The sequence below is a fragment of the Rattus rattus genome, chromosome 1 (genome assembly GCF_011064425.1).
Source record: "Rattus rattus isolate New Zealand chromosome 1, Rrattus_CSIRO_v1, whole genome shotgun sequence".
Taxonomy (NCBI): Eukaryota; Metazoa; Chordata; class Mammalia; order Rodentia; family Muridae; genus Rattus; species Rattus rattus.
In genome coordinates this window covers 21177558-21204145 of record NC_046154.1, presented here as the reverse complement: position 1 = coordinate 21204145, position 26588 = coordinate 21177558, and the positions used below count along the sequence as shown (strand labels likewise).

The 26588-nt window shown below is 46.3% G+C and overlaps 1 protein-coding gene across 1 annotated transcript in view; it reads right to left on the bottom strand.

The window, feature by feature from the left end:
- Zbtb40 (zinc finger and BTB domain containing 40) overlaps window positions 1–17204 on the bottom strand; it is a 66874-nt gene extending 49670 nt beyond the window's left edge. Inside the window, exons 1-2 of the mRNA XM_032895902.1 lie at window positions 17057–17204; window positions 5983–6090 (exon numbers count right to left, since the gene is read on the bottom strand). The gene's annotated coding sequence lies outside the window, so the exon portion shown is untranslated. The remainder of the gene's footprint in view (window positions 1–5982; window positions 6091–17056) is intronic.
- Between the last annotated feature and the right edge of the window lie 9384 nt (window positions 17205–26588).

Sequence of the window (26588 nt, the reverse complement as noted above, 5' to 3'; positions counted from 1 at the left end):
AGGCTGCGGAGTGACCAGGCACTGCCTGCCGCAGACTAACCTCAGATCGCATGTGCTCACATCTTCAGATCGCATGTGCTCACATCTGGTTATTTTGAAATATGTTGAGCAACACTTTGTGTCTATGAAGTCACAAGTCTATCTGCACATCCCTCCCGTTTGCCCTGGCTCTAGTAAAAACAAGGGCAGCCACAATACCCCAATGTCTCTGGGCATTAATCTACTGAGGCTTCTATATCTCTATAGTTGCCAGGTGTTAGGCAAACAGCTCCGCAGCCTCTTGGCAACAACCAGGGAGCCTCTGGCCTGCATTCCCACGAGCTGGTCTTCCAAGAACCTTCAGATTCCCTGGCTGCTGTCAGTCTAACTAGACCCAACAGGGTTCCCTTTCAGGACAAGCTGCTCCTTACTTAGGGCACAGAAGTGGTCACCAGGACCTGGGCAGGGCCTTTGAAGGCCACAGATGGCACACAAGCCATTAATATGTGCAGACCCAAGTACAGTGAACAGATCTTGGCCCACGCCTCTCCACATGACCTACTGTGACATTTCTTTTCTAAACAGAATGCATCTGTCTTCCTCCACAAATCTCAGCTTCCCAGCAGCCTCTTGGCCAGACCCTGAAAGCTGCCTGCGATGGCATCCGAGACCGCTATTTTGTGGTGTCAAAAATTAAAACTCGATATTACATGCTGCCTTGGAATTTGGCGATATTGAGAGGGCTTCAAAAGACCACAGTCCCCCTCCACACTCAGCTCCAGGTTACTCGACAGAACAAACTTCCTGTCAGAGACCAAGTGCAGCTCCTATTTGTCCCTCAGCAGTGGCTTCGGCTCCCCCAGAGTTGCTGAAGAAGCCAGTCACATCCTCTGGGTACTGCAGAGGGTGCCTCCACAGGCACTCGGTGCCCACTGGGCTCCTGTACAGCTGAGCATGGTACCCACCGTCTGTCAGGTTTTCTGTGTAGGGCCATCCCTAGACTCTGCAGACAGGAAGGAACCCTTCCTTCCTCATCAAGGAGGGGAGGAGACAATTAAAATATCGTTTTTGACCAGTCCACTAAATCTTCCCCTTTCCCATATCCTTGATTCTTAAATGCCAATGCCAGGAGCACAAGCTAAGCGTTTTCTATCCCGTCAGGTAGAAAGCATACTGTCTCCATTTTACAGTGGAGGAAACTGGTATCCAGCAAGGGAACTTGCCCAAGACAGCACCATAGTCATTAATGTTAGGCACAACGCAAATGCAGGTCTGCCTGGCTCTTTGCCCTTAAATAAATTCTTTACATTTTGGGGATGGGGAAGGTATCACAGCAAACATATGGAAGTCAGAGGACAACTCTGAGAGTCACTTCTTTCCTTTTATTTGTATTAGTTGTTAATTATCACAGCCTAGAGGAAAGGAGTCTCGGTTGGAGCACTGCCCAGATCAGACTGACCTATGGGCATGTCTGTGGGAACCGTGCCCTGGCCCACGGTGGACAGTAACATTCCCCAGGCAGCTGAATCTGCCTATTTACAAGAAGTCTAGCTAAGCATAAGCCAGCAAGCAGTGTTGCTCCATGGTTTCTGCTTTCAAGTTTCTGAGTTCCTCCACTGTTCTCTCAATGACAAACCATAACCTGTTAGCTAAAAGGGACCCTCTCCCCCGCAGTTGCTTTTGGTCGGTGTGTTTTATTAAAGCAACAGAAAGGAAACTAGAAATATGGATGGTGGGAGCACCCTCAAGTCACCAGACTTACACAGTGAGTGCCCTTCTCATCCTCCTATCACCTGGCTCCCTGTTCTCACCTAGTACCTCAGGTTCTCTGCTGCCAGGGCTTCCAGGCTCCCAAGCTTCTCCCAGCAGAGCTGAAGTGTTAGCCACCCTGTTGGGAATGCCTTGTTCTTACTGCACTTTGCCACAGACTGAGTGAAGAAGCTATGTATCTAAGATAGTGCTGCTGGCATGGGCCAGCTAGCTGGCTGCCAAGAAACTTCCTCAGATGGTCTGAACTTAATTTACCAAAAGGTCTGACTTGGCTATCAGCCTTGCAGATACATAACCCCTATCCTTGCAGAGTCTCACAGTTGGCTGGGCTTGGGAAACATAAATAACTCAATATAGATCAGAGAACGGATCCATAATGTGAGCTACGCCTGTTCTTTATAATAACCTGTGAGAAGACGCAAGTGGCTGGAGCAGACAGCATCAGAAAGCCCTTTACAAATCACAGAAGAGAGCAGAAGGAAGTTGGCTATGCGGAGCCAACGTTTAGATAAAGCCCCACAAATCACCTTGGTCATTAGAGTAAACCAGATGCAAGTTATAGGATTATGGTGCAAGGCCAAATGACAGTGTATCTGGTTCCTTCCACCACTGAGGTCCCGTACTCTCCTGCAGCCTGGTCTCTCCTGTGACAGATGCATGTGGGTCTCTGATGAGCTCCGCCCACGAGCTGAGTGAGGTTTTCCAAGCAGGCCCCTCACTGACTTTGGCCACTCCGAGCACCCATCTGTGGCTGATCAGCCTCTCCCTGCTCCCAGCTGCCTAAGCCCAAGGAATCTCCCAACTTACCTCAGACTCAGCTTCATCCTGCTCCCTTCCTGTCACCGACCACACGCTGGCTGCACACTCAGCCCTCGTTCCCTCTGTTCCACTCAGCCTTACTCCTCCCTGGCTTTCTCCACAGGCCTCACCCCATTGTTACTCAGCCTGCCTTTCCACCATTCATCACCAGATTAAAACTTAGAAAAGAAATCCAGCCACCCATGTACACCACCATGAAATGACCCTCTGTAAGAAGGTGATGAAAGTTGCCGTGGTGGTACCTATGACCTCAGCACAGGGCAGAAGGATGGTGAGTCAGATGCCAGGGTGGGCTACCCAGCAGGATGCTATCAAACACTAAGAAATAGAAGTCAGGAAACCGTGCAGTTTACTTATGCTCGGAGACTACACAATTTAACCCGATTCATTTATGGATGGAGAGACAGACAGAAACTAAGTAGCCCACTCAAGTCGTTCATACATCTAAGCAAGGCCAGAAACCAGGATCGCAGCTTTTGGATCTTATGTCTGTATTTGGGCCAAAACTAAAACACCCAACTTCTAAGCAAACAACAGAGGCCCTCAGCAGGGAGGAATCTGTGTCTCAGGCTGGTACAACACTGGACATGGTACACAGCACCTTTGTTACTTTTTCTTTGACTACGATTAAAATATAAACCGTTGGAGCTAAAGAGTTAATACCAACCATTGGGGCTCCGTAGTTAATATTCAATTCTCAACACCTAAATGGCAGCTCACAAGCATCTATAATTCCATTTCTAAGAAATCTGATGTCCTCTCTGGGTTCTGTGAGCACCATGCATCCACGTGGTACATAGACAGACACACAGGCAAAACACCCATGCACATTTTAAAAAATTAAAAACACGGATACAATTTGGAGGCAATTAATCAGAAAGCTTTTTCAATGGTAATGTTTAACTGGGGAGTAGTGGTTTTTGACATAGGACTCACTGTTAAACTTCCCTGGAAAACTGCAAGTCAAGTGGAGCCTGGCTGCTCATCCAGAACTAGAAAAATGCCCTTTAATAAGATAGGAATATCTGGGGATAGGGAGCAATGTATTTACTGGTGCTGCTGCTTGATTGTTTTACCAAAATGAGTTTACATGTCAGGTATTAAGTACAGAATGAGTGATACCTGACAGGAAGAGTGGATGTGTCCTTTAGATCCATTCTAGAATTCTATCAGTGCAGAGAAAGGATGTGGAATGTTCACCTGCACTGTATTCAAAGCAATAGCATTTGAATGGGTTTGAAAAAACTCTATAAACTTAAAACACAAGAGATTTTTAAGTAAATATAGTATAGGGTCACGTTTGGGGAATATTATGCAGCCATTCAAACAGGTTGTTGGCTGGAGGTCGTTTATCAGGAACATGCCTACTTGACTAGCATACATAAGGGCCCAGATCTATATGATACCCAAAGGCCAGTAACCAGAGACAATACGCAAACTGGATTTTATGTAATCTGAAAGATTTCAGAGCCTGGCATGGTGGCACATACCTGTAACCTGCACACCTGGAGGGTAGGGCAGGAAGATCAGGAGTTAGGGCAGCCAAAGCTACACAGGAGCTCAAAAACAAAACAACCAACTCTGGCTAAGGGTCAAAGGACACCATTGTGAAAGTACAAAGAAAAGAACAGAAACCGTCACTTAGAAACCAGCTTTCTGATAAGAGCATTATAGCAGGGTGAGCATTCATAACAATGGAAGGACCCGTAAGCCAATTTAATGTGAGCAAAGGATTGCTCAGGCCAGGCGAGGCCACCAGACAGCACAGCAGAGAGAAAAGCCATGTGCTGCTGGGCGTGGGGCTATGAACCTATGAAGTGCAGGTGGGCGGGCAGATATTGCAGCTGCCCTGGGAAACGATCTGGAGGTTCCTTAAAAAGCTCAACACACTCACCGGATGTGGTGATACACACCTATAATCTACTACACAGAAAGCTCAGGCACACAGTGAGACTTTGTCTCAAGGAAAAACAAAATGTTAAACACCAAATGGCTCCACTGCCAGGATACACTCAGAGGAGCTGCAAACAGCCACACAGAAACGTCCGCAGTGGAGCATTAACCCCAGCAGGCCGTGTTAACAACCTAAGGGCATCAGCTGAGGAACGGGTGCAACACACTTCTACAGGGTGCAGCAATAGTTAGCCATAGAAAGAAGTAAGTTCTTAACACGGGCTTCCTCCTGCATGAGAATGTCCACGGAAGGCAAACTCAGAGCCTGAGACAGGATGAGGCAGACTGCAGGGCGGGAAGGAGAGTGACTGAGTCGGACTGTTTTGAAGTGATCTAAAAAAAGATCCTAAAATTAGTAAGTAATGGTTACAGACACTAACCATGCAATTAAACTAAATCACATCTAAATAAATTAGATCTAATAAATTACATCTAAATACATTTTCTGAAAAAAAAATGGACACTTTAAGACTTCTTTTTTTTTTTTAATATTTATTTATTTTATTTATATGAGTACACTGTAGCTGTCTTCAGACACCAGAAAAGGGCATTGGATCCCATTACAGATGGTTGTGAGCCACCATGTGGTTGCTGGGAATTGAACTAAGCACCTCTGGAAGAGCAGTCAGTGCTCTTAACCACTGAGCCATCTCTCCAGCCCACACTTTAAGATTTCTAATAGTGTGAAAGAAATGCTGTCTCCTCCTACTACTCTTCCCTCTCCTCTTCCTTTGTCTTTCAATGCTTTAAGACAGTGTCTCACACTGGACCTTGCTATGTAGACCAGGCTGGCCTCAAATTTGCATAGACCTGTCTGCCCCTGCCTCTGAAGTACTGAGGTTATAAGCCATGTGCCACCATACCCAGTACACTCTCTAGCATGTGCATATACACACAAGCACAGGGTTTCCTGTAGACTGGGCTGCCTCCAAGTCCTGATCGTTCTGTCTCAGATTCGAAAGTGTGAGCATGCACCATCATGCCCTGTTGGGAAAGGAAAACAGCCAGTGCTCGAGTACTCAGTGCAAGTGTACTTTAAAAGCACATGTATGTGCATATGTATTTGCAGACAGAACATAAAATATGTGTTAATGCTAATGGTGGTTATTCCTAAGTACTGTCTTAAAGGGGATTCATTGTTTTCTTCATATGATTCAAAATGCACCAGTTTTATTTATCTATTCATTCATTCATTCATTCATTCATTCATTTGCTCGCTCACTCACTCATTCATTTATTAGTGCTGGAGAACAAACATGGGCCTCGCACATGCTGGGCAGGCAAGAACTCTGCCACTGAGCCTTACCTCATGCTCAAATGTGTGCTAACAGTCAGGGCACTTAAAAGAAATGGGAAGCCAGGGGCTTCTGGTATAGCTGAGTTGGTACTATGCTTGCCTAGTAGGCCTGAAGCCCTGGGTTCTAGCCCTAGCATCATATAAACAGGCACAGTGGTACATACCAATAATCGTAAACCCGGAACTCAAGACGTAGAGGGAGGAGGATCCGAAGTTTAAAGTTGTCCTTGGACACACAGTTTGAAGTGACTCTAGGATACTTGAGTTTCTGTCTATTTAAAAAAAAAATTAAAAACATGAGAAACTAAGGTAAGCCTGTGTAGACTGCTTCAATGCCAGAGTCTGACATAGCTCACCCACTAAACATTTACACTCCGGCTATGTGCAAACCTTAGTAATCAGGACACTGCTAGGAGGATTTTCCTTACGTGTAGGGTGGGGTTTAAGTCCACATTATCCAGGGAAAGAGAAGTCACAAATGTCTTACATTACCAAAGATGGAACTACATCTTTTCTGGGGAAGGAGTTCTCTCTCCCCTGGCGTGGTTCAGTAGTAAACCAAACTACACAGGGCTGGTGTGAACCCCAATTGTAAAACAAACTATGTTTATGGAATTTGTGAGGGGCTCAAGGTTCCTCACCTCCCAAACAGGACTACCGAAAGGCTGGGGGAACCCAGCAAAGCACGGCCTGTCAAGAGCACAGCAAGTGCTCCTGGATCAAGCACCTGCTGATCTCAGCATCCCCACCACCTCGACAGATCGGCAAGGAGACAAAGCCTGGAGAAAGGGGGGCTGGAGCCAGACGCCTCAGCGCTTGGTTACACATCTGTTCTTCCGAGAGACAGTGCCTCACAACTTCATGTAACTCTAGGTCCTGGGGAACTGATGCTGGATCTGGTGTCCATAGGCGCCTGCACAAATGTACACTAACCCACACATGTACACATTAATTTAAAATAAACCTATAAAACTACTTAAAAATTTTAAAAGAAATTTATGGATCACTGAGAAGGCTGGCCTCCACAACTCTAAGCTGGGAGCAGGCATCTGCCTCTTATCCTGCCTCTAATAACCACCCCAGGAGCAGGCATCTGACTCCTACCCTGCCTCTAACAGCTACCCTAGGCAACTAATTGCTTTTCTCAGATTCTCTCAACTTCTAACAAAAGTCTTCTCCAGGTGTTCTACAAGATACAATGAAGCAAAAACATCAAAATAGCATAGCAAACCGCTCAAACCCTCTTAGGCGCTGACTAATTCATAGAAACAAGCGATTCTGCACGGCTATTACAACAGAAGGAGGCTCTGCGGGACTTAGGTGCCTTTCTGGGCACGCTGCTCTGATCCAGTTCATCCAAGATTACTCTTCACAGACTCTGCTGCAAAATCCCCTGAGCAGCACAGCCGCCTAATGAGCGACTGGGGATTGTGACTGCATTATACTTAATGCCAACTTCCCCATCTTGCAGTCAAGAGTCTCAACAAGCAATCACCGCTTTAATGCTTTCAAATCCAGCCTCTTAGGTGTACAAAAGACCCTTGGCTTTGTCCCTGATAGGCCTTTTGCTCTGACCTGAAAACCTGGATGACTTGCAAGTTCTCCTAACTTGATTATCTGAATACATCTTTCTTCGGCAGGGAATACATCTGGACGACACATTTAACACAGGGCCAAACTCCAAACTCCAAATCCCCATCTAATGTACAAATGAAAGCGCCCCAGCAGGGACCCAGTATCCCACAAGTGCTGTGAAGCCAGAGGCTGTGTGCTCAGCAGTAAAGGTCTGGAGTGTGCCCTCTAGACAGAGCTGCCCAGGGGTGAACTCAGCTTGGCCCCTAACAAGCTAAGACCTGAGGCAAGTTGATTATTCTCGGGAACTCAGTTTCCTCATGTGTAAAATGGAGATGATATCAGGGCTTGCTTGGCTCATGAGGCTCTGTGAGAATAATCTATTCTACATAAACAAGCCCACACATATCAACAGCTCCTGTCCCACCACAGACGCTCATCACAGTGAGCTGTTACTGCCCTGCACAGGACGACATTTCAAGGAGAAGAATATAAGCATTTTCCCACTGAAATGTTTGTGTTTGCTACTGTGCATCATCATTTTAAGTTATATTTTTGTCTTTGATATATATCAGATATTACAACGGCTTTTGAGAGCAAAGACTTGATACATTCCCACTCTCGTCTCACATAGCTAAATTAGGATGGAAGCTGGCTAGGAAAGGGGGGAATGGGACACTGTCAGGCCTCTCTTAAGTGCGCCAGGCTATGATCTGAGTTTCATACAGACCCCGATATAACAGGACCAAGGACTTCTCAAGTGACCTGGGCCAGTTCTGAGTCACAGCTGAGAGTTTTATCTTCAAGATCTTTGTTGACAGAAGTCTAGAAGAGACTCTTCCTGTTTCCTATCTTACACGTGTAGCTGCATCTCACATCAACTGGTCTAGGACATCCTATGGACACCTACCATTCCTCAGTGTTAGTCAACTGGTGCTGGGGATTAGACCCAGGGTTGAGCGAATTCACCCTAGACCTAAGTCCTTGTTAAATTCACAACAATAAACAGCCGTCCTTTGGTGCATGTGTTTATTCCAGTCCCACAGTTATCAAAGCCTTTAGAGGCCCGAGGTTCACAGAATATTGTGCAGAACTCTGAATTACCCATGCACATCCTTTGGTAAACTTTCATCTCCTATGCAAATGCTTTGTAAACAGCTGTTCCAGCAGTTGTTCAGGAAAGGAAAACTCTGAACACGTTCAGAACAGGTGCATTCTTCCCCAAATATTTTCAATCCAAGGTTGGCTAAATCCATGGATGAGAAACCCATAGGCAAACAGGGCCAACGGTATATTCTAAGTGGTAAGCAATGAGGAAGACAATCTGGAAAGATGGAGACAGTTGTGAGGTTGCCATAGGGACCCATCTGCAGTAGGTAACACTAAGCATTTCTTGTCCTCTAAGCATGATGTATAAGTATCATATACAAGTGGCATGACACAATCCTGAAAACCAGTGAGTCAGTTACTAATATTAACCTCTTTCCACTGAGGAAGTGAAGGCTTAGCAAGATGAAGAGATTTGCCCAAGAACCCAAGTCAGAGGGCAGCAGTCAGTAAATGAACCCACAGTCTGATGCTAGAGATGACAATGTTACCAGAAAGTTCTAAGACCCAAGGCTGAGAACATTCAACTAGATGGACCTAGCCCTCTTGTATCTGGACAACTGCTCAGAGGTACCACATACAGAATAAACAAGGTGCTTGTTAAAATTACCTCAGAAAGTGGGTGTGAAGCTCCCGTGCGCAGCACTTACCCAGCATACAAGAGGCCCTGGATTCCATCCCCAGCACCACTGGAACTGAGGAAATGGTAAAACATACTTAGTCTCTGCTGTTCAAAGCCCTGGCACAGTGCAGACCTTAAACGCTCTCACAAGCCCACATGCTGTAAGTGTGACCCTCAGAAGAGAGCTACTGTGAGGTGGTGAAGTTTAGAAGGTGGGGTGTATGGGTCCGGGCACTGACTGGGGCATGTCCTAGAGGGGAAAGTCGATTCTGCTCCTCTGCACGCTCCTAGCCTCACCACAGGTCCCAAACCATCAGAGTCAAACGGCCACTGGCCAAACCATGAGCCAAAACTCTTCTCTTTTACGGCTTGCTATCTCTTGGGTGCTTCATATGACCCCGTCCTCAGTTTCCCAGCAATGTCTGTGAATGGAGTGTGCCTGTCTACACAGCAGAGCTTACTGAACTCGGGTCAATGCCCTTCATGATGTCCAGCACTACTTGGTAAGACACTTGGCTCTCAGGGAGCAATGGCCCAGCTGGGAAGAAGAGCCCTCTTTCTGCCTAAATCTGCCTTTTCTTCTGCCTTTTCAGAGAAGGCCAGAAGCACTGAATGACTCCAGACACCTGTCTTTCTGCACCATGTCCTACTGAAATGCTCAGATCACTGGACCCTCCGTACCCTTGTGCGCTCCACAGAGCAACGCTATTCTCCTCTCCTGTGCTGTTAACTTCTTCCTTTGTCTTTGAAGAATTGGGAATTGCTTTCATCTCTAGCTTTCCCCCAGTCCATCACCGGGGAGTAGAACAAGAGGGTTATCTTAAGGAACTAACAACAAAAAAAAGTGTAGCTTCTCCACTGCCTTCACTCTGGCGAAGAGCCTGTGGGATTCCATCGTTATTTGCTCAAAAATGTTCAAAGGGAAACAGGGAAAATTTCATCCTCACCATTCTGCAGCCCAGGAAAGAAACCCAGAACTCTAGGGGCCAATTACTCCACCGTCTGGACTTTGACCTTCAGAAGTCTCCCTCTGGTTCTAACCTGACTGGAACTGAGGGCAACTGACAGCAGAGGGCAGCTGAATGAGCGGCTTGTGTCCAGGGTGATCCCACTTAATGACTGCCAGGCCCTCAGAGAAACGCTCCAAAGTTACAGTGCCATGCAAACCTACAGGCTAATAGAGCAAACTTCACTGTCTCTGTCTTTAAAGTCTCTACCTTCCTGACATCGGGCTAGGAGCTGGGCACTCCGAACCAGGGCAGCCCTTAGAAAATCAATCACGACTGGTGGCTCCAATAAAACCAAGGGGCGGGGCCGGAGCAGGCAGTGAAGCGTGAGCAAGGTTGGCTGTCTGGACAGGAGTGAGAAGCATTCTGGATGGGAAGCTCGTGCCAACGCTAAGAACACAGCCAGGCTAAGGACAGCGCGCCTGTCTCCCTTGTGCTGCTTATCCCATGACAAGTGGAGCTGAAAATGTATAAGCGATCTGTAGGCTTTATACAGAGCTAAGCCTCACTTCCCTTGGCAGTTCTGGTATGGAGGCTTCAGCGTGTGCTTTCCCAAGCCTAAAGGAGTCTGCCGTAACCGTATCCTCAAACTAATAGACCGGAATCTTTCTTCATAGTTTTTAGGAATGGGAGCTAGGAGCAAAGCTGGTTGATTCTAGTTCAGTGGAAAGCACCTTTTAGCATGCCCCAAAGGCCCTACCTACTACCACCATGACAGTAATAATTAAAAAAACAAAAACCAAAACAAACCCTAATAATTGGGACCTTAAATAAACCTGTAAAAATAAATACATAGGGCAAATAGACACGGCAGGTTGTCTCTCTCTCTCTCTCTCTCTCTCTCTCTCCATATATATATATATATATATATATATATATATATATATACACACACACACACACACACACACAAACATATACTAATAATTAAAGAGGTCATAGAAACGAGAGGGGTCAGGGACAGTGAGGGGAGATTGTGGGGTGGAAATGATGGGACTCACGTATGGAATTCTTAAAAAATTAGATATTCAAATAATCAGGGCCAAAGTTCTAAAAGCTGAAGTCATTTGAGCAAATGGACATGGGGCCACTGTGTGGTTTTTTGTTTGAAATGCGGATTGGCTCACAGGCTGCACAGCCTTCCTGGAGTAAACACGTATGTCCCTACTCAGCGTGAGTGAAACTGGCATTCACTGGCTTCCACTTCTGGTTAGAGCCAGAAAATGTAAAAATCTAAATAAGATAGGTGAAAACTCCTTATTCAGGCGACTCTAACAAAGGGGCGGGGTAGGGCCAGCGTCGATGCTGAGTGGCCGTGAGGGCACCCAGGGCATAATTATATAGTGCAGTGCATGGCCTTTTGTGCACGTTCAGCAACAGTCATTTTATTGCTGACAGGGTAGTGCTGGGTGAGCTAAGGTAGAGAACAGCTCCGAGGGCTGCATAGGGGCTTCTGGTATGGAGTTCTGGCATGGAGAGCAGCTCCCAATGTCCTCTCCCTGTCACTTCTCCTTTCTAGTTTATTCGCCCATTTAACAGGTGGACACTAAGTTCTTCCTAATACAGGACAAGGTGCTAGGTACTGAACAGGAAATGGTAGAGACCCTAAAGGAGCATCTATGAACATTCATCGGTTGCATTTAGAAGGCTGTTGCAGTGTCATGAAGCACTGAGTGACAGTAGCTTTGACCAGAGGAGAAAGGGAAGCAGAGACCAACAGACTAGGGGCTTAACCCACGGCAGCGTCTACCACCGCCTCCAGCTGACGTAAGAGGCGAGCGTGTAACCAACTCGTGGCTGCCGTGTTGAACACATTAAAAATCACACCATATAAAAGATTAGCAGCGATGAAGCTATATGTGAGACTACATGCTGAGCATGTAAAGGTTCTGAGTTTAATTCCTTGCACTAAAAAGAAATACATCAAACTTTTTAAAAGAAGATACGGTGGCCCACACTGGTAATCACAGTATTGCAATGAAAAGGCAAGAGAACCAGGGATTCAAGATCATCCTTGTTGACATAAGGAACTCAAGGCACACAGGCAGGATCTGCTAACGAGGTTGATAAGAGAAACTGCCCACTTCTTACCAGTCTCCGGTAAGGTCCTAACACTCACAAGGCATGCCCTTAAGCTTGTCAATTATGTCTGACCACTTCATACAAGAAACAAAACATAAAAAGGCACTTTCAGAACTCTAGAAGTCAAGGTCATAGACTGTACAAAGTGACTGGCTGTGTGACTTCACTCTGGTTGTTACATACAACATTCATTATCCGCTCTGCTCCTTAGAGGGGTCAAGGACCCTCTGAGATCTGATTAAAGTGATGGGCTCTCCTCCAGGAAGAATGAATGGCATTGGTGCAGATTCTTAGGCATCTTCAAAGGACTCATGGATCCACTGAGAGTCACTACGTCTCTGGAGATTAAAGATCTTGGGTTTTGTGGGTCAGTTAGACTGTGTTTACTCTGGGTACGGAAATGAGTTACGCGGTGTTGTGGCTCTGGGATCTGAGTTAAATGACATCAAGGAAACAGAAGGAAGGGAGCTTCCCTTCTTTGCCCTCCATTCCCTGGAGGGCTGCCAGGGTCTCACAGTGCGCTTTCTGCGAATGAAATATGTAGCTTGAAGAAAATGACAGCTTCGTCTCTGAACGTAAATGTCCTTAATATCTAACTCCTTCTTATGTGGTTAGTAGCTTGCTTCTCCACATTATCCAGATGACAGCTTTGGAAGGTAAGCCATTGGAACCAGAAAAGCACATAGCCCAACTCAATTTCCTCAGAAAACCAAAGCACTCTCAGGGTTGAGGGTTGAGAAAGGCTGAGGGCCAGTGCCCTTCCCCAGGGTGTCGGCCCAGGTGGTGCTGGGGAGGGCTTCTGTGAGGAGTCCTCAGTATGAGGCAACAGGGCATACCAATTTGTTTTTCAATCTATTTTACTTCAGTTCAGAGCATCATCTCAGACAGACAGCCCAGGAAAACAAGCCGTACTTTGGTTCCTCCCAGCCTTCCTCAATCTCCAAATGCAGCTGAGTGTTGCCAAAGTGCGACTTGTTTTCCTGGGCTGCTGTCTGCACTGATGCTTTGAACTGAAATAAAATAGATTGAAAAACAAATTGGTCTGCCCTGGCCCCTCCTGCAGTTTCCTACTATGCTTCAAAGCTGGCGTCGCCACCTACTCTTTACTGAAACCCAACAGACCCAAATCACAAAGTAGAAACAGCGCAGCTCAGATGGGAAGGTCCCACCCAGGCCCAAAATAGCCATTTAATTCTGGGCTTGCAGTTCAACACTGCATTAACATGCCACTCTGCGGCCAGCTCCCAGCTCCATTCCCTGGCCCGGGTGACATCTTCTGATGACATGTCCAGCACGGTTACTGCATACAGTTTAAAGCAAAACCTGACATCCATTCTTTCATATGACAGCTCCAGCAAATCTGGGTTTAGCCCAGCCTGTGGTTTCTCATGCTCATTCTGTTCAAACCTATTCAAAAGGCCTGGTGCTTTTCAAGTATTCCATACCAAAGTACAGGATGCTATGTTTTTTGTTTTTTGAGACAGAGACCCATGATGCTTGCTTTTCAGAGATCTGTCCTGTTCTTGCTTTTGAGTGCAGACTAAAGGTGTGTGCCACCAAGCCTCGCTTAAAGAATGCAACTTTATCGGATGACTTTGAAAGGAAATCCACAATCAACTGCAAACACACCCTGTAGACACCATGAAGCATTTCCCCAGAAACCCCTAAGAAAATGCAGATATTGGCACTGAAAGTGTAGCTCAGGCCCAGAGCACTTGCTTGCTGTGGTACAGGCCTGGGTTCCATTCCCGACACCCCCCAAAATGCAAGTGTCTCTGACAGAGGAACACAAACAGCTCCAAGCTTAAAGCACTAAAATGATTAAACACTTTCTGTGTAGACAATTGCTTAGCTTGGTTTTAAGAACTAAATTCTGGGTTGATGAGGTGGTCAGTGGATTAAGGGTACCTGCTGCCAGTCCGTCATCTGAGGTCAGACTCTCCTGGTGGAACAACAGGGTGGAAGGAGAGAACCAAGTCCTGGAAACTCAATCTTTCTTCTTTCTCAATCGCACTGCTGCATTCAGACACTGTCATGGTCTGAATATGCTAGGCCCAGGGAGTGGCACTATTTGGAGGTGTGGCCTTGTTGGAGTAGGTGTGTTGCTATGGCATGGGCTTTAATACCCTCATCCTAGTTGTCCACTACAGCCTTCAGATGAAGATGTAGAACTCTCAGTTTTTCCAGCACCATGCCTGCCTGGATGCTGCCATGCTTCTACCTTGATAATGGACTGAACTTCTGAACCTGTAAGCCAGCCCAATTAAATGTTGTTCTTATAAGAGTTGCCTTGGTCATAGTGTCTATTCACAGCAGTAAAAGACAAGCACCCACACCCGACCACCTACATTCTCCTCTCTCTCCTTCCCTCATTCCCCACCCCCTCTCTTACACACACACACACACACACACACACACACACACACACACACACACACACTCTACATTATTTAATGTAATTTTTAAATGATTTAGAAGAACAACTAAATTCCACTTGGGAAAGCTGTTCTCTAAACACTAAAGAGAAATCTGTCTTCCCCGCCTCAAAAGATAGAAAACCTCCTATCCTGCCACCCCTCATTTTGCTAGCAACATGTCTGAATTTGCACTGTTATTTAATACATGTGGGACCAAATTTGGGTAAGTATTTCCAAATAGATTAAATTACATGTAATAGCAAGAACACTGTATCCAGCACTGCACATTGAGGCAGGAGGACAGGTTGCTTTACCAGTTTGAGACCAAGAAGACTCCACCTCAGAAAGAAAACTCGAGACCCATTAGGATATTTTCTCTTCTTCAGTGAAGACTTGTTTTTTTTTTTTTTTTTTTTTTTGAGGAAGCCACACTGTCCAGACTGTAAGAGCAGACAAGGACTGTGCGATGCACCGAGCCACCCAGCTCTGAGCTCTTGGTGTGAAACAAATTCCTAAGTATTTGCTCAATGGATGCTCAAAATTTGTATATTTACTATCCTTATGGATACATGAAGTTGTGGCATTGGCTAGTAGCGGAGGCCACAAAATGTAAGGTGTGGCATTACTCTTGTGGATCTCACAAGCTTGCAGGAAAGACAGCAGATGGAACACAGCATGGCATTATCTGTTGACTTCGGCTCCATGCTCCCTATGCATAAAACATGTAATACCGGCCACCCCCACCCCAACCCCCAACCCCGGGGAAAATGTTAATCCTAACACTCTCTCTGTCACAGACTAAGTGACAGTTCATGTTAAGCCTTAGTGCCAGTACCTAACACAAACGGAATTGCTCACAATGAAACCACTCATCTATGATGCTATGAGATAGGTGTGTAAAATCATTCATTCTTGCTAGACAGGCAGGGGTGATGCACAATTGTTATCCCAGCATTCGGAAGCTGAGGCAAGAAGATCTCACGTTAAAGGTGAGCCTGGGCTACACAGCAGGCCTTGGTTTTTTGTTTTGTTGGTTTTTTTTAAGGAAAATTATTTCTGTGTGCCTGTGCATTACCCAAGCTCTTTCAAACATTTAAATACAACAACAACAAAAACCCCATCCAACCTATTAAGTGAAGTCAGCAAGAGAGACATGCCTGGAACCCCACCACTCGGAAGACAGGAGCAGGACCTCAGACCAAAGTTGGAGATACATATGAATTCCTATTATACGTTATATATATTATCAATATAATATTTATTTCCAGGCCAGCCTGGGCTATATGAGATCTTGTCTCAAAGCAAACAAAAGACGGAATGGGAAATACTGCCACAAAAGAATCATGTCTACATTGACAGGTGAACATAATTTATGCCAAGCACTGAAAATTTACACTTCCTAACCCTAACCCTAGATTGCTTAAACAACTATCACCCATATCAAGATTTGGATCCAATTCCAAGGAAGAACACTCCCACAGGGAGAAAACTTAACAGTCTGAGGCAATTTGACCTAGGCTACCATACAGGGTGTGTGTGTGTGTGTGTGTGTGTGTGTGTGTGTCCCAGAGACAGGCTCACACTGCCAGCCCTATAACCTAGCACAACCTAAAACAGCATAATCACATTACACGTTTTATGAAGAGAAAATACACTGCAAAGCTACATATAAACATAAAATAGATGGCCAACTGCACACACTGGGCAGATAACATTGCAAAGAATGAGAAACTACTAGCTCGACCGTGTCATGGAAGCCAGGGTACTGTGTCAATTGAACAGTCGCTCAATCTACTTGTGCCTGGGGCCAAGTCTGTAAAGCGCCAGAGAGAAATGACCCTGGCTTTATGGGCCTTTCCATCAAAGCCAAAAAAGCAGCCAGGCAACTGCGCGCACTCCCCCGCCCCACGGGCAAGGCAAGCGGCCGGACAACACACTTAAAAAAAGCAAAACAACAAAAAAAAACTAAAAACGAACATGGCTGCGTCTCCGTGCAATTTCACTTCTGGGAACTAAAGTTTTATTTTCTATGACTTCTGTTTTCCCATAACTGTTTTAAAACCGATAAACCGGTCTTGTCTCGCAGTAAACAAAAGCTGAGAGAAGGGAGGGGAGGGAGTCCTCCGGGCGCCGGTGTGGACAGCACAGCCCGGGAGCGGAGTAAAAAGGGTCGCAATTGCCAGGCAGGGTCCCGCGTCCTTCCGCGGGACGCTACGACCGAGATTACGCCCGGAGTGAGGGCCGTCCCCGGGGCACGCCCGGAGGACAGCGGGTTGTGGCGGCTGCGACCGACGCGAGTCCAGCGGAGCTCGCTACGTGCTTTGCACGCGTCCCGCAGGGGTCCCGGGGCGCCCCTCACTCAGGGAGTCTCTGGAGCCTCCGCCGCAACAGGGGTCTCCACGCGGAGTCCCAGCGCCGTTTCTATGGTTACCTGTTCAGTACCGATTCAAACTGCCGTTCTTTATTGACAGCGCCATAGAGAACACGAACACTCCTGCCCGAAGGGAACAATAAAGCTTTCTCCATTCAACAGCGCTGGAGACGCCAAAAGGCAGCCATCTTGGGGCCGGGGACGCCCAGGGCCGTAGCCCGGATGTGCGCACGCCATAGTCACGTGTTGGGAGACAGTCTCGCGAGAAGGCGGTGGCTACATCACGTGCACGCTCTCCACCAATGGTAGGCTCCCAGAATTAGTTGGTTCCTGGACTGCTCTTGACCTCTGACCTTCGCAACTGTACATTGGGAGAAGCTTTCTTTGCATGATCACCCCTTACCCTGCCACCTCTGAGGTTAGCAGCGAAGAGACAACAAAGATTTCTTTCCTTCTTTCCTAACAGTCATGTGCGGGGCAGGGACGAGACTGACTTCTGGACTGGTCTTGGTGTGGGTGTACACAGCGTTTCTTTTGCCATTATCCTCCCTTTTCTTCTGCCATTATTTTGACTCGCAGCACCGCAAGCTGCTTTTGAACCCGGGCCTCAGCGTCCTGACAGTCAAATGAATGTGAATCAGATCGAGTTAACATCAGCCCCATCGGCGCTGGTCATGAAAGTTGTCATTGAATCACATGGAGACCTAATTGTCCCTGCTACCGATGCCCAGATCCAGGCTTCTCCTTGCAATGTCGAGCTCCCTATGTGATTACAGGTGTTCCATCTCGTCCCAGCACTGCTGCTGTCAGCTTGACTCAATGCAACACCTTTAAAACAGAAACCCAACCTATTGATCAGAGCTGCCTCTCGAATCGCTGTCACCTAATTTGAAGCTAGCGCCACGAACTATAAATTAGAACAGTCTGGGTCATTAGAGTACTCTAGCCAGCTATTCTATTTCATTTCTGTTGTGATAAAATACCCTGACAAAAAGCAGCATACTAAGTCGGGCTTGGTGACTCACCCTCTAAACCTGGGACTTCGAAGGCAAAGGCAGGCAGATCTCTGAATTTTGAGGCTAGCTTGGTATATATAAGGAGTTCCGGGACACCCAGAGCTACACAATAAGACCAAGAAGAAGGAGGAGGACCAAGGGGAGAAAGATATATTTCAGTTTACAATTGCAGGTTAGTCTATTACTTTGGGGGAATTCAAGGCAAGACAAAGACTTCAAACCGCTGGTCACATCACATCCACAGTCAGGAGCAGAGAGAAATGAATGCATACATGTTCTTGCTTGTGCCCAGTTGGATTGCGGGCACAGTTCAAAACCCCGTGTCTGGGAATTGTTGCCACCCACAGTGGACAGCGGGTAGTCTGACATTGGTTAACTCAAGAGAGGGCCCCACGTGATTCTAGATCATGTCAAGCTAATAAATCAGCATTCCATGCCCCCTATCAGTGGTTTGTCAGCACTTGGCTACTTTTCTTGCCACAGTCGAACCGGTATTTGATAGGGCCCTCCCTGCCTGGTGAGCGGTCACCTGGTCACTGTTACCCAGGCAGATCACCGTCACCTTCAGCATCAGATTTATCATGTTCATAGCCTCTAGACCTTCACCTACAGCTGCTGTGAGTACTGATCCCCCATATCTAGCAGCCCCATACCCACTTACAGCAGGAGCCCCACAATGTGAGGCTGTCAGGTTCAGGAAATACCCATGACAGTGCTCAGCACATAGGAGACCCACAAGTAGGCACTAAATTACTGTGTTTTTAAAGAACAATATGGATACTGGCCACTGTTCTATATAGACATGGAGTTGATTTGCATCTCAAGCAATAGGAATACCTTTTAGGGCTGGAGAGATAGCTCAGTGGTTAAAAGCACTGACTGTGGGGTTTGGGGATTTAGCTCAGGGGGAGAGCGCTTGCCTAGCAAGCGGCAAGGCCCTGGGTTCGGGCCCCAGCTCCGGAAAAAAAAAAAAGGAAAAAAAAAAAAAGAGCACTGACTGCTCTTTCAGAGGTCCTGAGTTCAAATCCCAGCAACCATATGGTGGCTCATAACCATCTGTAATGAGATCTGATGCCCTCTTCTGGTGTGTCTGAAGACAGCAACAGTATATATAATAAATAAATCTTTAAAAAAAAAAAAAAAGGAATACCTTTTAAGCTCCTCTGTTTAGCCAGGTTCTGTATCACATAAGGATTAAAAAGAAGAATCACAAGGAAAGAGGCCACCATGCACATGGAGTTTTCGTGACGGTGGTTAACACAGGATGGATTCTTTTTCAGTGCCTGAGTCAAACCCACATCTTGCAAACAGCAGTCAGGGGCTCTTCTGCTGAGCTATACCTCCCAATCTCAAGAGGGGGATTTTTAAAGCTTTCTTCTTATTTTAAAAGGAATATATGGTATCAGGCTGTAGGTTGATGTCCTTATTCAGGTGAAGGCAGGTACAGGATAGAACAAGGCCGTCACTGAAGGAGAAGGAAGGATGGGCAGGAGAAAAGTTTTAGAGAGGCAGAAGAGACCAGAGTGAGGAGAGAGGGCAGTGGAGAGAACATGGTGGCAGATGTTAAGATTTCTCTCTGCACATTTACAGGTTGGTATGACTATTCTTAAGGGATGGATGTGTACAGGATTCTGTGCATCTAGATAAGCAAACTATATCTTATCTAGGTGGACACTTTATATACTTATCAATTGGTTATAAGTTAATTATGTGGATGTATTGTATATTGAGCATTTGACATATAAATCTGTTTGTCAGGTTATAGTTTGTTGAGTCATGACTTCACTGGGTTGTTGGGAGTGTGAGCAGAGTTTGTGACAGGAAGCCGTGGTAGGCTACAGAATGCTTGGGGCTAGCACGGCTGGGGGGCCGTGCTAGCACAGCCTGTGAAACGCGATGTGTGTATCAGGCATGGTAACAACCCACCAAGGGGCCAGTGTGTGAAAGCGGCTGACAGAGAAACAGCTAGGGTGCCTGGATCCTCATGGAGTAGGAACTCGCAGGAACCAGTTGTGTGCTTTTTTAATTATACCACAACATCAGGCAAAATAAATGTGAAAGTCATGGGTGCCTCTTAGATTGAAGGCTGCTTAAAATCAGATTGTCAGTGTACTCGTGTGCGTGTGTCTGTGTGTGTGTGTGCGTGTGTGCATGTGTGTGTGTTACCTGAGGGGGCCAGAGAGGACATCAGATCCCCTGGATAGGAGTTACAGATGCCTAGGGCAGAGATGAGCACTGAGAAGGATAGGGTTACAGAAAAGACCGTCCCTGGCTTCCACCTGGTTGCCCCCATGGAAGAATAAGAAAACAATGTCTGGACCGTCCACTACAGTGCTTCACTTTCTCAGAAGGCAACAGCTTTTGTAAAAATAACATGTGCTTCCCTATGTGTAGAAGCTTGACCTTGACAGGGAAGACACTTGGGGACTTTCAACTCTTTCCACCTTAAAAGACGTGGTTCTCGGGCCACTACCCCATGTAAATACCAGGCACGGTTCCAGTTAATTCATCCACTGTGGAGTCTTAGGAGTGCGAGTCAGTGCTGGAACACTCAACTGTTATTCCAGTGGTCCTGAGCTTGATCCCCAGCACCGAAAGACGAACAAAATGAAGAGCTGCCATTCCCACTGTGTCAAGCCCATACCAAGGACGAGGACATGGGAACTAAAGCTGCCACCAGCATTCCATTGCTCACAGAGCAGTTGTCATTTATCTCTTCTTATACCGTGTGCCGTGCCACAAGAGTGTGTATACTATCTCCTTTAACTGTCATAACTGTCGTGGTTTGCCCTGGAGTTATCTGGATTTTGATGCTAATTCCACTGCCCCAAGGACAGCTGCCTAGGCACGTACTCAGGAATCAGGTGACTTCACCAGAACCTTCTCCCCATTGAATTTGTAAAGTACAGGTGAGGGGCAGGTACAGGATAGAAGAAGGCCTGTCATTGGAGGAGAAGGAAGGATGGGCGGGAGAGAAGTTTGAAGGAAGAGGAGGAGGAGAAGGAAAGGAGGAGACAGGAGGGCGAGGGTGAGAAGCTGTGGCAGAATATGGCAGGTGACATTAAGATCTCGCTCTGTGTATTTACAGGTTGTTATTAATGTTCTTAAGGGATGGATGACACCAGGCTTTGTATGATTAAGTGGGCAATTATATCTTATCAATTGGGTCAAAGATTATTGTGTTGTGTGTTCTTTTATGTGACGGTTTGAGTGTAGGAAAGTGTGCAGTGGCAGGAGACACTGGGATGTGTTTCCACCAAGATATCCAGCAGACATCTTGGGGCACCGCGATGCCAAACCTAGTGAGGTTTTATTTTTTTATATTTTTACAACAACACATAATAACCACTCAGGGATTGTGAGGCTGGAAAGATAGTTTACCAGTTAAAAATATTTTTGGTGGGGCTGAGGAGATGGTTCAGCGGTGGGTAAGAACACTGACTGCCCTTCCTGGGGACCTGGGTTCAACTCCCAGCACCCACATAGCAGCGCATAACTGTCTACAACTCCAGTTCCGGGGAATCTGACACTCTCACGCATGCAGGCAAAACACCAACGGACATAGAAAATAAAATAAAACAAAACATTCATGGCTCTTGCAGAGAACTTGAATTTGGTTCCCCATCCCTAAACCAGGCAGTTAGCAACGACCTGTAACTTCAGCTTCAGGGGATGTGATGCCCTCTTCTGGCATCTGTGGGCACCTGTGCTCATGGACACATAGCCCCCATTACATCACACACACACACACACACACACACACACACACACACACACACACACACACTTAAAAACAATTTTATTTTTAAAAAGAGGAAACTGACTCAAAGAAAGACAACAATTTGACTACAAACACACAGCTCTCCAAAGAATTAGAGCTTCCCCCAGGAGGTCAGACTCCAGAGTCTGTGCATTCTTCAGCCTTGAATATTAACTTTTGTTTTTTATGTATAATGAGTGTGTCACTGTAAAGAATGGAAAGATTACAGGGAAACACAAAGGAGAGTGCAGGAGGCCAGTGGGTGGAAAGCTCACCACTCAGCTATACTACCCCGTCCTTAGAGCTGAGCCTCTCTCCGTCCCTGGACATGTTTACATGAGTTGGTGACTGCGGAGACAGCGATGACAACGATGACAGCTTCTACCCACTGATCGCTGCACACCGCACATTATCCCAAGCCCTTTCCACGAACCAACGCACTCCGTTTACTCGGAGAGAGGTGGAGGAGGGACATCGTTTTATTATAATGAACTCATCGGGCACATTCGGGGTTCACGGCAGCCACCCACCTGCTGATGTTCCCTCCCTCCCCCGAATCTGGTTCTCTCCATGGAGTTGCAGCCTTCCAATCAAATCCCGAGCCCAGGGTCCTGTGCTGCAAAGGCTGAGTCTTTAAATAGCATTTTCCATGCAGCTGCTGCCGGGTCAGCTATCTCTGCTGCTCCCCAAGGCAGTGGTATTATTTGTGGAATCAAAGTCAGCTACATACAGGCTGCACTCGCTTCGCAGTAGTTAGTTAGAGCAGGTATCGGGGCTTTGGGTCCCCCTTCCTGCCTTTCCAAGCATTAGTTTCTCCTCTCTTCCTTCAGTCCCCAGTGAAGTCCCAGTCTTCAGATCTTGCCCAGTGACCACCTCAGTCTCAGACGGCGCCACCGTTGGAATTTGCCCAATACCTCAGAAAGGTCAGCTGCCCGCTCATCTATCCTAAATGACAAAAGACAAAAGGGCGAGCATCTTGTTCCAGCTGCACTGCCCAGCCTGGGGCACTTCTCGAGCCCTGCGCCCGCTGATATATTATAGATGAGTTCAGTGTTTTGGTTGGGCCCAAGGCCAAAGGCACTCTCACATTCAGAAAGTTGGAATCAATGTGTCTACTGACACAGTGCACAGACCCCCTCATGTTCATCTCACCCAGGACCCCAGGGCTGGTTTCCTCCTCAAGCCTGTTTCTCCCTTTCAGCTCAGAGATGATGCCTACACCGCCATTCTCTTCAATGTTTTTCTTTCCAGCCTTCAACCAGTCTTCAGCTCCTGTGGATTTTCAGTCTGGCTTGATGTCCAACACTACAGGCATGTGCACACATTCATGGACAGACAGACAGACAGACAGACAGACACATCACGGAGAGAGACTGTTTAAAATCTCTTTTAGCATCTGAGCCGTCATCGATCTGTCTGCGGAGGGGTTCTTGGGGATGGAATTGGCAAGCGTACACATGCTCCGAGCTCTACCTTTCAACCCAAAGCATAGTCTTTTTACCAGTGTAGGGTTTTGCCTTGGTGCTGACCGCTGCTGGATGGTCAAGGTGGTCACTGCTAATGCTCACAGTAACAGTTTCTTAGAACAAGACAACAGTGACTACCCTGGCTAGTTTCACGTCAGCTTGACACAAGCTAAAGTCATCTGAGAGAATGAAACCTCAATTAAGAAAATGCCTCCAAAGGTTCAGGCTACAGACAAGCCTGTGGGGCATTTTCATAATTAATAATTGATAGGCGAGGGCACAGTCCATTAAGGATGGTGTTACCCCCGTAGTCCTGGGTGCTATGAGAAAGCAGGCTGAGCAAGCCGTGATGAGCAAGGCAGTAAGCAGCACCCCTCCATGCCCTCTGCATCAGCTCCTACCTCCAGGGTCTTCCCTCACTGCTTTTCCTGAGGAACTGTGAGCAAAACGAACAATAGTAACCTGACTAAGACAGGGACCTTCAGTGTGTTGATTGACTTACAGTGCTAGGAACTGAAACAGGGGCTCCTGCATACAGACACATGCTCTACCACTGAGTAACTTCCACGGCCCTCATTTCACAGTATCAACATTCACACAAACAGCATTAATCCCATCGTATGTCTCCAACAGAGCTTCTGCGTAGCTGTGTGCGTTGCCAATAGCGATATCTTGAAAGCGGTCTTTTTTTTTTTCCTCCCCTCAACGGTGGGTTTAAAATGTTCAGAAAACCACATTGGAAACAGATGTGCACTCCTCAAGGCTTGTTCTGTACCTACAACACAGGCAGAGGAGAGATTTCCTATAAGCCTTTTAAAAAGTATGTTTATAAACTTTATCATCAAAAGCCTTGCATAAAAACATCACATACCCAAACTAGCCAGACTCAAAGTCTATACGGCCCAATGAACTTCTATAGGGTTAGAACGGGCATGCAGAACAGATGTGGGGCTTCACCTCAAATCGTGTGCATTTGGAGCCAAATACATCTTACGCTCTTATCCTCCACTAAAACCAAACCAAAACAATCTTTGACAGATTTAGAACAGGAAAAACAATTACGTTTATGTCCTCTGTCATAACCGTGTCTGTTCCCTGCACCCCGCCCTTCCTCACCTTCTAACATTTATCCTTTCTCATTCTTCCTCTATGTTACACTGTAGCCACCTGCGCATTTGTTTACATATATACATATATTATTGGCTAGATTCCACATAGGAGAGGGAGCATGAGGTTTATTTCTGAGGTTGCGTGATCTTGCTTAATATCATACATTCCAAACCACCTGTTTTCCTGCCAAGATTCTACCTTCATTTTTCTTGAGAACTGAGTTGTGTCCCATTTTTATATATGTGCCAATTCCCATTACCCATTCACCTGTTGATGGGAAGCTAGGTTGGTTCCAGTTCTTTCCTCATCCTCTTCAACATTTGTCATCAGATGTAGTGATGACAGCCATGCTAACTAGGGCGGGGTCGGATCTCACATTTCTAGCTCGAGTTTTCCGGGGCACTAAGGATAATGAATGCCCCTCCATGGGTGTCCTATTTAAAAATAGCTATTGGCCATTTGTGTTTCTTTCTTTCTTAAAAAATAAAAATGAAAACAAAAAACAAAAGCAAACAAACAACAACAAAAACCTCTCGGGCTGGAGAGATGGCTCAGTGGTTAAGAGCACTGACTGCTCTTCCAGAGGTCCTGAGTTCAATTCCCAGCAACCACATGGTGGCTCACAACCATCTGTAATGGGATCCGATGTCCTCCTCTGGTGTATCTGAAGACAGCTACAGTGTACTTATATATAGTAAATAAATCTTTAAACAAAAACCTCTATTCAGTTCATTTGTCCATGTGTTGATTAGCATTTAATTTGTGCATTTTCCGTAAATCCTACACTTTAGTCACTGTCTGAAGCAGAACTGGTTAAGATTTTCTCCCACTCTCTGGACTGTCGGTCTGTTAACTCTGCTGATTGTGTCCTTTTCTATGTAGATACATTTTATCATCATGTATCTGTTGATATTTGAGTTACTTCCTATTTAAAAAGTTCTTACCAAGCTGGGTGTGGTGGCTCTGACCTTTAAGCACAGCACCCGGGAGCAGAGGCAGGTCAATCTCTGAGTTCAAGGCCAGCCTGGTCTACAAGATTGAATTCCAGGATAGCCAGAGCTACATAGAGAAGAAACCTTGTCTCAAAACCACAAACAAGTAAGTAAGTAAGTAAGTAAGTAAGTAAGTAAGAAGTACGTTCTTGCTTACCACAACATTTTGAAGTTTCTTGTGCTTTCTACTAAAAGTTTAAGTGTTTCGAGTTTTTTTTTTAAGATTTATTTATTTAATGTATATGAGTACACTGTAGCTGTTTCAGACACAATAGAAGAGGGCATCTGATCCCATTACAGATGGTTGTGAGCCACCATGTGGTTGCTGGGATTTGAACTCAAGACCTCTGGAAGAGCAGTCACTGCTCTTAACCTCTGAGCCATCTCTCTAGCCCATGTTTCAAGTTTTAAGTTAAGATCTTTAATCTATTTTGAATTGATTTTTGTGAAAAGTAAAAAAAAAAATCTAAGTTCATTCTCCTGCAGGCAAAGTCCAGTTTTGTCAGCACCATTTGTTGGACAGGCCATCTTTCCCCCAAGGCACATTTCTGCCCCCTCTGTCACAAATTAGGTGGGATAGCTTCAGGCTCCTGCTGCCTTGATTTCCCCACCTTAATGGGCTACACTGTGAACTGCAAGGTAAAATACTCCCCTTCTCCCTTAGGTTGGTTTTGTCAGAGTATTTTTACCACAGCAACAGGAAAAGGAAGAGCTCCAATTGGAACTAGCCACATTATCCCCTTGTCTGTCAGTCTATGATATATGCAGTGGCCCACAGGGACTGGTACTATTAGGAGGTGTGGCCTTGTTGGAAGAAGTGTGTCACTGTGGACTTTGAAGCTCCACCCTGCCTGGAAGAGTCAATTTTTCTCCTGGTTACAGTCAGATCGAGATGCAGACCTCTCAGCTCCTCCTGTGCCATGCCTGCCTAGAGGATAATGGACTGAGTCTCTGAACCTGTAAGCCAGCCCCAACTAAATATTCGTCTTTGTAAGAGTTGCCTTGGTCGTGGTGTCTCTTCACAATAACGGAAACCCTAAGGCAAGGTGTGACTGCTTTGATGACTTCCTCCAGTGAAGTCACTTCCCCTCCGTCAGGACCCTCTTGCCTACTATGGTGGCTTTTATCAGTGATCAGGAGCTACTGATTCTGGGTCCCTTTGTACCTGTGGGCATCACCTCGTTCCTCCTTTCTCTATGGTGGTGGTTTCTTTCTTCAAGCCATAGTTCAACCTCTCAAGTAGCTTCT